This window comes from Eurosta solidaginis, chromosome 5 (genome assembly GCF_040869045.1).
Source record: "Eurosta solidaginis isolate ZX-2024a chromosome 5, ASM4086904v1, whole genome shotgun sequence".
Lineage (NCBI taxonomy): Eukaryota > Metazoa > Arthropoda > Insecta > Diptera > Tephritidae > Eurosta > Eurosta solidaginis.
In genome coordinates, this window is record NC_090323.1 from 128,420,971 (window position 1) to 128,431,803 (window position 10,833).

At 40.4% G+C, this 10,833-nt stretch overlaps 1 long non-coding RNA gene and 1 pseudogene across 1 annotated transcript; both read right to left on the reverse strand.

Annotated features, from left to right (window-relative positions):
• Window positions 1-1,381: 1,381 nt before the first annotated feature.
• On the reverse strand, window positions 1,382-4,300 carry LOC137254280 (T-complex protein 1 subunit eta-like; annotated as a pseudogene).
• A 543-nt stretch (window positions 4,301-4,843) lies between these two features.
• LOC137251761 (uncharacterized) lies at window positions 4,844-5,454 on the reverse strand. Its single transcript, XR_010953337.1, has 3 exons — window positions 5,272-5,454; window positions 4,981-5,207; window positions 4,844-4,920 (listed from the first exon to the last, which is right to left on the reverse strand). It is a non-coding gene; the product is annotated as an uncharacterized lncRNA (long non-coding RNA).
• Window positions 5,455-10,833: the final 5,379 nt, after the last annotated feature.

A 10,833-nucleotide genomic window follows, 5' to 3' on the forward strand; every position in this document is an offset into this window, starting at 1 on the left:
CATGAAATTGGAACATATATTAATACAGTTCATATAAAAAAGAAGTAAGTACTTTAATAATAAATAAACTCGCTTAATTGGTTTTTGTTTTCCAATTGAAATCTTTTCTAAGCGAGCAGAAAATAATTTTAAGCTTTAGAAAAAACTCCAATTATTTGAATAATCTACAACTTAAAGCTTAGTAGAAATTCAGATAAGGTTTACTTTTTTTTCATATCAAGAATATTCAAAGGTGTCGTGGAATCAGGATGCTGTCGTAATTGGTGAACTTAAAAATGTACGACTAGTAATTGAGTCAGACCTATTATTGTTCTAAATCAAATCATTCCAGCAATAATTCTGCAACCCTTAGCAGAAGTATTGATTGGTTTCAAATCTAATTCCAACAGCAATCGTACCACGGCATACTTTATTATATATGTACATGAAATGTAACTTAAATTTATACAGTTCATATAAAGAAAAATAAGTATTTTAATAATAAACTCGCATAATTGGTTTTCGTTTTCCAATTGAAATCTTTTCCAAGCGAACAGAAAGTAATTTTAAGCTTTAGAAAAAACTCCAGTTATTTGAATAATCTACAACTTAAAGCTTAGTAGAAATTCAGATTAGGTTTACTCCTTTTTCAGATCAAGAATATTCAATTCAAGCAATAATTCTGCAACTCTTAGCAGGAGTATTGATTGGTTTCAAGTCTAATTCCGACAGCAATAGTATCACGTCATACCTTATTATATATGTACATGAATTTGCAACTTAAATTGATACAGTTGATATAAAGAAAAGTAAGTATTTTAATAATAAATAAACTCGCTTAATTGGTTTTTGTTTTCCAATTGAAATCTTTTCTAAGCGAGCAGAAAATACTTTTAAGCTTTCGAAAAAACTCCAATTATTTGAATAATCTACAACTTAAAGCTTAGTAGAAATTCAGAATAGGTTTACTCTTTTTTCAGATCAAGAATATTCAAAGGTGTCGTGGAATCCGATTGGTGTCGTAATTGATGAACTTAAAAATGTACGACTAGTAATTGAGTCAGACTTATTATTGTTCTAAATCTAATCATCCAAGCAATAATTCTGCAACCCTTAGCAGGAGTATTGATTGGTTTCAAATCTAATTCCAACAGCAATCGTATCACGACATCCCTTATTATATATGCAAATGAAATTGCAACTTAAATTAATACAGCTGATGTAAAGAAAGGTAAGTACTTTAATCATAAACTCCCTTAATTGGTTTTTGTTTCCCAATTGAAATCTTTTCCTGTGCAAGCACATCGCTAACCTGTGTTGACAAAAGATATGATTATACTGTCTTCGATAGATAGTCGGACGAGCCGCTACTCGGCGAAGTAGAGATGACCGTTGTGTCGGTGGCTGCAGTTACAAAAGCAGTTTCTAACTTTGCACCATCCGTACAGTGTGATGAAAGCTTCACTGCCTTTTCCAACTGCTTGGCGCCAGCAATTTTTGCTGTTTGTAAAGATTTAGCTGTAATGCAAATATATAGATGGGTTAAATTGGTTTTCGTATGTTATTCAACAACTCACCCTATACCATCATCACAGCCTTCTCATCGTTTTTGAGTATGTGTACTGTTTCAGTATTCAGACCCAGTTCGTTTGGTGCAATATTTTCGATTTGATGAATATGTATACTATCCGTTAGGCAGACAATTAGGAGCGTTCGATTCATTCATATACTGTCGGTATTTGAGCCGTAGACGCAATGGCAGATATTTTGATTCTTTTTGAAGTGTAACATTTGTAAACAGTTGGGTTTCTCTGCTGTCACCATCACCACTAGAGAGCTATTGAAGAAACGCTCGACCAAGATAATATGTTGCGATTTACGCGCATACATTTCTTCCACCATGTCTGTTATTGATGGAGAAAATTCGAAAGCCATATTTACCATCCAATACCGAAATGGAACTGTAGAGGAAGAAGCATTTTATAAAATCTAATAAAATCAAAAAATGATAGTTGTGATAAAATGGGGTAACGTATTGTATGTTAAAGTATAGCGAAGTCTCAGCGGCTTTGTCCTGGTGAAAATTGAGTTTGAATAGGTTTTATTCTTCATTCTTAGAAACATGTACGAAGGTACCTGGTAAGATATTAAAAATCCTCAACGCTTTTTTTGCAATAACTTAAAAAAACTCTTATTCAAACTTCTGCTTAACTTCTACATATCAATAGCTAACTTTACCACCAGGAGTCACTATTGCTTCTACGCCTATGCTATTGAAACCTGATATTGTCACCAACCAAATCATCGGTGACCTTATTTAAAACATGGCCGCGCCAAATGTCGACCATATGACATTACCCTACCGACTGTCTTACACCTGAAAATTTTGGGTATGACTTTCGATCAGGATCTACATCTTGGAGAGCGTGCACTAGTAATTTTAACGAAAATCCAGAGCTGTAACAAATATTTAATATAATTCGATAAATCGGCAGTACTTGGGGTAAATATAAATAGACGTTTGCATGCTGACCCCAAAACCGCTACGGGCTGCCTTCTTATGTCCTCGGAACACCACCTGCACAATGAAGCGAGAAAACTCCCAATAAGGGAAAGAAATGAAATGCTAACCAAACAGTTTCTGTAGAATACCCAGAAACCCAACAGACATCTGATTGTTGATCCAACACCGCTTAGGGGCTTAAAGAAGAATCTCCGTAAGCATTATGAGGAAATACGACACCTGAGAACTCAGCCGTATGAAGCAAAAACACAAGCAGGTCCTTGGTGAACTCCATAAACAGGCGTCGGACCTTTATGCCGGGAATTGCCCGGTGAATCCAGTACTTAAAGAAAAGTATCCAAAACTCGCGGAAGAGGAACGCATACTCCCCAGGGAAACGCGTGTCACTCTTGCTCAACTTCGTTCTGGATACTGTAACAGGTTAAACTCTTACCTATCCAGAATCTACCCCGACATAAAAAATGTATGCCCCGCTTGCAATGTGTCCCCACATGAGACCAACCATCTCTTTAATTGTAATGTGAAACCAACGCCTCTAACACCCCTTTCATTATGCTCCACCACTGTTGAAACAGCAAGTTTCCTTGGACTCCCGTTAGAGGATATCGATGACAATTTGTGATCGGTCGCACCTATTAGGTGGGGCGAAGCACTGCTAGAACAACAACAACCATCTCGGGAACGATTAATATCATCACTTTAAACCTTCTAAGCCATCCCGCCTCACCCCCTATTTCCACGAGGAACTTGGGGTCGCCATTACACATTACACTGAACGAGTCCACGGCGACGTTACTGAGCAATTTAACGCCTCACAGGTAGTTGGCAAAAGAAACGGCATATATGACCAGAAGGCACTCGAAGACGATGCCTCAAAACTACAACCAAAAGCAATAATTATCATTTCACTCACACACATTTTATAGTTTTTTCTTCCGTAGTTGGACACAATCTTTTCATAATATTATTTAACAATTTAAGATTAGACATTTTTTTCAATTTGTATTTTGACTTACCAGCAACAACAGAGTACTGTTTAATTGTACGCCGCACAATCATTACAGCATCATGTAACGAAGCTCAGTTTCTTCCAAAAATTGTTCGGCACCGCCACGTAAAATCAATGTACATGTTCTAGCGTTAACGCAACCTTTAAATAATTATAAACTATAAAAAAGAAAATTAATGTCAAACCCACTATCAAACCTTGGAAAATGTTGAAACGCTCACCGCCAACCTGACGTTCTTCAAAGTAATCACATTGACCCAAAACACTTGAATTAATATGATTAGCTGTAGTCATAAGAGCACCACCACAAGCTTTCATTCTACGTTTCCAATCTTCTTCTGGTACATGAACAGCACAGAACATATCACGATCTGCAAAATACTGTGTAGCAACATCACCAATTGGTAGTTTAGAAAACACAATATTGGTGCCTTACTTAGCTAGTTTATTGTACAGGAGACGCCATTCAGCATCAACAATTTTCTGATACTCTTGAACATTGGAGGACATTGCTGTGGCAGAGCATTTTTCCAATAAAGCACTTTGTTGTTCCTTTGATTGGCACTTCGACATGTACAGCCATGTCATATTTTATCATGCATAATTGTAATGCTTTACGTGTAGCTTTAATGATGATACCTGCATGCATGCTTTCCTCAACATATGGCTTAACTTGTTTTAAGATTTCACATGCTTAAAATACCACTGAAGTGGTGCCATCGCCGACCTGATAAGAGAAACATTTTTATTCTACACATTCTAATATAACAAAAAACTTACCTCAGCATTTTGATATTTGGCGATGTCTCCTAGAGTTTTACGGCTGGATTCACAATATCCAATAGTTTCATAATGATTGCCCCATCATTTGAAATTGTGGCCTTACCACTGGAATCAACAATATGCTTGTCAATACTACGTGAACCCAATGTAGTGCATACAGCGTCCACAATTGAATGCGAGGCATTGATGTTGGATATGAGTTGAGGTTTACCTTGAGAGTTATCGGTACCCAAACATTTTTTACAGAAATACTCTTGTACCCAATACAAGTTCAGGACGTTCATATTTATCGACACGCTGTCCGGTGTGGCCCAAATGTTGGAAATATGCAGTTGGCACTGTCGAGAAAAAGTATGGATCAATGAACACAAGTAAAAGTGAAAGATTTTTTTTACCATCTCTTGTTACTTTACACATTACACATTGGAAACGACGACCAGCATCTACAAGTTGCATATGAGCCTTGCAACGATTACATCTAATTGCACCCAATTCACCAAAATTGACAATGGGTGGCTCATATTCACCCTCAACCGTGCGTGCCATTGGTGAGACGTTAAGTGTAATGGACAAATCTGTGGTTTTTAATAAATCAGCTGTTGCAGGTATGCAATACAAAAACGACCTGCAAAGAAGAAAGATCAATGTAATTGCCAAACAAAATATTAATTTCGATTATCGATACCTAACTTAACGTGGCGAGGAGTTACCCTGATCTTCTACCACATATTTTGTGGTCACCAATGGTGGTAATAAACCCTGTTCATTGGTAATAAAAGCACCACCAGCGCTATTTTGATTTTCAATGATAACGCTTATCGGATTTGGCATCTGATCGGGATCTAAACGGCGTTGGGCTTGATCATACTGTTGCGGCTGTTGATATTTACCAGTAACAGGTGCAGGTGGTTGCTAAAGAAAATAACACAAAAATAATCATCAGAAAATTTGTAAAGTATTAGTTGTATTAGCATACATTATAACCAGGATGTCCGGACGTGTCCGGGTATTGGGGGTTGACCCGGCTTGGGTGGTTGACTGAGCATTGGCGTCTGTCCAGGTTGTGTTGGTGGCATCATTTGACCCATGTAACCACGTGGTGCACCTGGTTGTTGTAGAGGATAACCTGGATGTTGAGGTTGTGGTGGATAGCCCGGATTTTGTGGCATTGGCAGATAGCCAGCCTGGGGAGGTTGTTGCTGCTGCTATCGTGGTATTTCATAACCCGGTTGCTGTTGTGGTATATATGTTGGTATAACTGGATGTGGTGTCATTGCTCCACCTGGACGAGTTGATGCGGGCGGCATACCTGGAGGACCATGTTTCTCATGGCCACCAAATGGCAGGTGCATATGGTGTTGAGGTGGCAATTGACCGGATTGTGACTGCATTAGACCAGACTGTCGTGGCATTGGACACGATTGCGGTGGCATTTGCTATTCACCTGTGTGCTGGTATGGAGCTGCAACACCGCCTACACTTGATGTTGGTGGCGTAGCTGAAACTGGTGGTTGACCAGTCTAGAAAAATAACAAAATTTATTAAACACAAAGTATGAGGCAAGCTAGGTATATTTGCCTTATTTATAGTCATCGGATTGGGACCACCAGGTACAGCTTCCCCTGGCGGTGTCCTTGCTGGAGGCTATGGCGAATCCATGGAAATTGGCGCATTGGCTTGAGGCGGCGGCTTAGCTGTTTCACCATATTGACCAGCTATAAAGTTATTATTGTTGTTTGTTGTTTTAATTTAATTTAATTTAATGCTCCAAAATTAGCACAGGCCTGCAGCTTAATTCGCGGAAAATGGCGGACTCGCAGAAAAATTTTTTCCACACAAAAATGAAATATTTCTCAATATCTATGAATATAGTAGGTGCGAGATAGCACGATACATTGTGGCAAAGCTAAATTTGTCAACATGCTATTTCATTTGGAGAATTTTTCATTCCAAATCGTCACCCCTGTCAAAAATTCGTGTGGCTCTGTGAGTTTTTGGTCACACGATTTTTGCAGGGAAGTTTCTTAAGCTGCGACTGAATAACAGTAGATGTCGCAAAAAATGACGCAGTGTTTATTATTCGCAACACAATCCGCAGGGAAAAATATGAAACTCAGGTAATTCTATATGACAGCATGACACTGTTAATACGCGTCCAAAAATATCGAGAGAGGTGTCAAAAGACGCGTATTGAGCTCGACAACAATAATCCGAAGGCGGAAAATAAAATTTTAGCTCGTTCACAAAATATTTACCAAAAACCGGAAAATGACCCCGGAGTGCTCCGAAACCGGTTTGGAGCCCAAAACTATATCCGCGCAAAACACGTAAGGGTAATAGTCTAGTTGAGGGGCCGACTGCTAATACGCTACCAAAAATATCGAGAGAGGTGTCAAAAGACGCGTATTAATCTCGGGAACAATAATCCGAAGGCGGAAAAGAAAAGTTTTATCTCTGTCCGGAGATATTTGCAGTTGAAGTTGACGATTTTCATGTGGTTGTGTTGGTACTCACCAAAAAAATTGTGTATCACCGTGGCGGTAGCCTTCGGATTATTGTTGTCGATGGAAATACGTGTCTTTTGACACCTCTCCCAATATTTTTGGACGCGTATTTGCATTGTCATGGTGTCGTATAGAATCATCAAAACTGATTCCTGTTGGCGTGGTATTTGTATTTTTTTGGTTCAGTCACAGTCACGATTAAAAGCCGCTGTGACTGAGAGGTCACAATCATAGATAACATTGCTCCTCAAAAATCACGGGATCAGCCAACATTATACTCTTCCAGAAAGTTACACAAACGCTCACAAACCACTTATGTGTCTTGAAAAGAAATTCAGCAAAGATCCGATCCTCAAAGCTACAATTCAAGAACAAATAAATAATTTAATTTCAAAAGGTTATGCGAGAAAGCTATCGCCAACTGAAGCAGCCATTCAACCAAGTAAGACATGGTATCTACCGATATTTACAGTTACGAACCCAAACAAACCGGGAAAAATCCGACTGGTATGGGATGCCGCCGCAAAGTCGCGGCGTTTGTCTTAACGATTTCATGATTGCTGGACCTGACTAGTTGAACTCGCTGGTGGAAGTTTTGTTATTGTTTCAAGTTGGGAGAGTAGCTGTGTGCGGTGACATAGCTGAAATGTTTCACCAAATCAAAGTCAGCGAAAGCGATATGCACGCATAAAGGTTTTTATGGTGTGACGAAGACAACAATCAACCAAATGTTTATGTCATGCGTGCCATAACGTTCGGGGTAAACTGCGCACCGTGTATCGCGCATTTTATAGGGGACAAAAACGCCGAACAATTTCGAGATGAATTTCCACGAGCAGTCGAAGTGGTGCAACTTTACCATTATGTCGACGACTTCATCGATTGTGAAGACGATGAAGACTCTGCTCTTGAATTAGCCAAGCAAGTGAGGCAAATCAACGCAAGTGCTAGATTCGAAGTCAGAAAGTGGGCGTCCAATTCTCCGATGGTTCTACAGCACCTAGTAAACAATGGGTCAAATGAATCCGGCTTAAGAGAGTGGGGGTCCACCACTAAGATTTTAGGTATGTATTGGGAACCTACTAACGACGTTTTTAGATTTAATTACAGATTTGCAAGGCTACGCCGCAACGTGCTAAATGAAACACTTGTTCCAACAAAGCGTGAAAGTCTTCAAATACTGATGTCGATATTTGATCCCTTGGGATTTCTTTCGGCCCATACCATAGGGTTGAAAATACTTCTCCAAGACATATGGCGTGACAGTATTAGTTGGGATGAGCCTCTTAACGACACGTTGTACCAAAAATGGTCCAAGTGGAAATCGACAATCCTCCTTATAATGGATATAAAAATACCTCGTTACTACTCCGCTATTCTCTACGGTGCGGAAAACGTGCAGCTTCATACTTTAGTCGATGCGAGCGCTACTGCATTCGCCGCTGTCAGTTATCTACGTATACAGAAAATGATGAAGTCGAAATCGCTTTAATTGCGGCGAAATCGAAGGTTGCTCCATTAAAGCCACTTTCGGTTCCTAGGTTGGATCTGCAAGCCGCTTTTACTGGGGTGAGACTCGCCAACAACATCCTCTAGGTGTCTCGCATAAGTTTACGTGTACAATCCCAGTTTTGGTGGACGGACTCTAAGACAGTTCTTCAGTGGCTACGCATGGACCCAAAAAATTTTCAACAATTTTTCATGTACCGAGTTGGCGATATTCTCGAATCCTCAAACATTTCTCAGGGTTCCAACACGGATGACTCCCGCAAATTTAGCCACTAAAACCTCTCTTCGACTCGACATGCGTATGTGGTTTGACGGGCCAGATTTTCTAAAGGCAAACGCGCCGGATTGGCTCAATTGTGACAAATTCTGTCGCCCGGACAGCTCCGAGCTAAAACGTCGAGTATTGTTAATAGACAAAATTAACGTGCATACTTGCACAGCCAACATCGAATATTTTTCCAATTGGAAACGCTTGTGCCGTGCTGTGGCTACCTTTATTTTGTATACTAAAAAGTTAAAGCTGCTTCAAATTCAACTGAAGGACTGCAAGCCATCGATTCTACAATGATACATGCAGCACAAACTTTTCTTATACAATACGCCCAGCGAAGGGAATATGGGCAAGAAATCAAAAATTTGAAGAGCGGTGTGCCTATCAATATTAAAAGTAAACTTATCAGCCTAAATATTTATCTAGACTATAATGATGTTATTAGAAGCAGGGGACGGGAAGAGTTCCTTAACAACCATTAAGATGCTATACCAAACGGTAGCTACATAACATTCTTGATAGTTTTTTCTTTCCACGAAGATCTACGCCATCAATCGCACGAGACTGAATCAATGCTATCAAAAGCCGTAATTTTATACCGAACCTACGTAAGCTCTATAAAAAGGTATGCCGATTATGCCAACACTGTAAGAATCACACCGCAATGCCGCGCCCTCCTCAGATGGCAGCGCTACCAGCTGCCCGGCTAGCAATGTTTGAACGACCATTTACATTTGTCGGGGTTGATTACTTTGGACCACTTTATGCAACCGTCGGGCGCAGACGTGAAAAGCGATTGGGCGTCGTATTTACTTGCCTCACCATTTGGGCAATCCACATCGAAGTTGCTCATAGTCTCGACACGAGTTCCTGCATTATGTGCTTTCGAAACTTTGTGGCCAGGCGTGGTACACCAAAAGAAGTACTCTCGGATAATGGAACAAATTTTAAAGCTGCGGAGAAGGTGTTACGCGATGAATACAAAAATATAGACCAGCAATCAGTTTGCTCCACATTTCACGGGGTAAAATGAAAGTTTAATTCGCCTGGAGCAACACATATGGGTGGAGTCTGGGAGAGACTAATACGATCGGTCAAGACGGTGCTGTATGCGATATGCCCATCTATGAAGTTCAATGATGAAAGCCTTTTTTTTTTTTTTTTTTTTTTTTTGCGGGGAGGCTGAAAAAATGCACCATAATTGCTGCCGTCGCAGCAACCGTGTGGCCGTAGACTAAAAAACAGCCCCGTTCTGGAACCGTCGCCCACCCCGGCACTTTCGCATTACTTCAGGGTAGCGTTCCATATTTCTCATTTTTTAAGAGCCTACTTTTGTCCCTGCGTCCAGGTTCCCGCTATTTGCTCTGAGTGTCCATTTAATCGCCACTGCTTCGCATGCGCATTACTCTGCGCTCCCTCTCAGCATCCATCAGGCGTGTCATTACTATAAATGCCATTTTGCTCACTGCAGTCCAGCATTCTTTCCTGCTGCACATATGTGAAACTAAATTTCTCGTGGTAGGTTCCTCCCCAAAGACTCCATTCAAGGTGAGTCTTTCTTCGTGGAAACGGGGGCAGTAGAACATGACGTGTTCTGCGTTTTCTAACTCTGTGGTACACATTGGGCAATGAGGATCTTCCTCTATCCTACGCTTCCATAAATACTCTTGGAAACCGCCATGTCCACTCATTATCTGCGTGAGATGGTAGTTCAGTTCGCCGTGCTTCCGCTCATTCCATTGAGCTACGTTCCAAACTAGTGTGAAAGTCCAACGCCCTTTACTCGAGGCCTCCCACCGTTCTTGCCACTTAGCTATTGTTTGTGTCCTTGCTCTTTTCTTGTCTTCTTCAGATGGTCCCTCGATATTAGTGTTATACAGATCGGCCTTTTCGCTTGCCAGTAAGTCCACTGGGATTTTCCGGGTTAGAACCAGGATCGCGTCGTCGGACACCGTCCGATAAGCACTTGCTATTCTTAAAGAAGCAAGTCGGTACGCTACTAATATATATTTTTGATGGGTCTGTTTAGATCCATACCACACTGGTGCTGCGTATAGTATTATTGAGCTGGTTACTGTGGACAATAGCTGACGTATAGCTTCGCTCGGACCACCAATGTTAGGCATTATTCCTATAAGTGATCCATTAACTTTGGTAATTTTCTCCCCCACCGCTCTGAAGTGCTCTTTGAAAGTTAACTTAGAGTCGATGTGCACTCCTAAGTATTTTAAGGAATCCTTTGAGGTGATTTGAT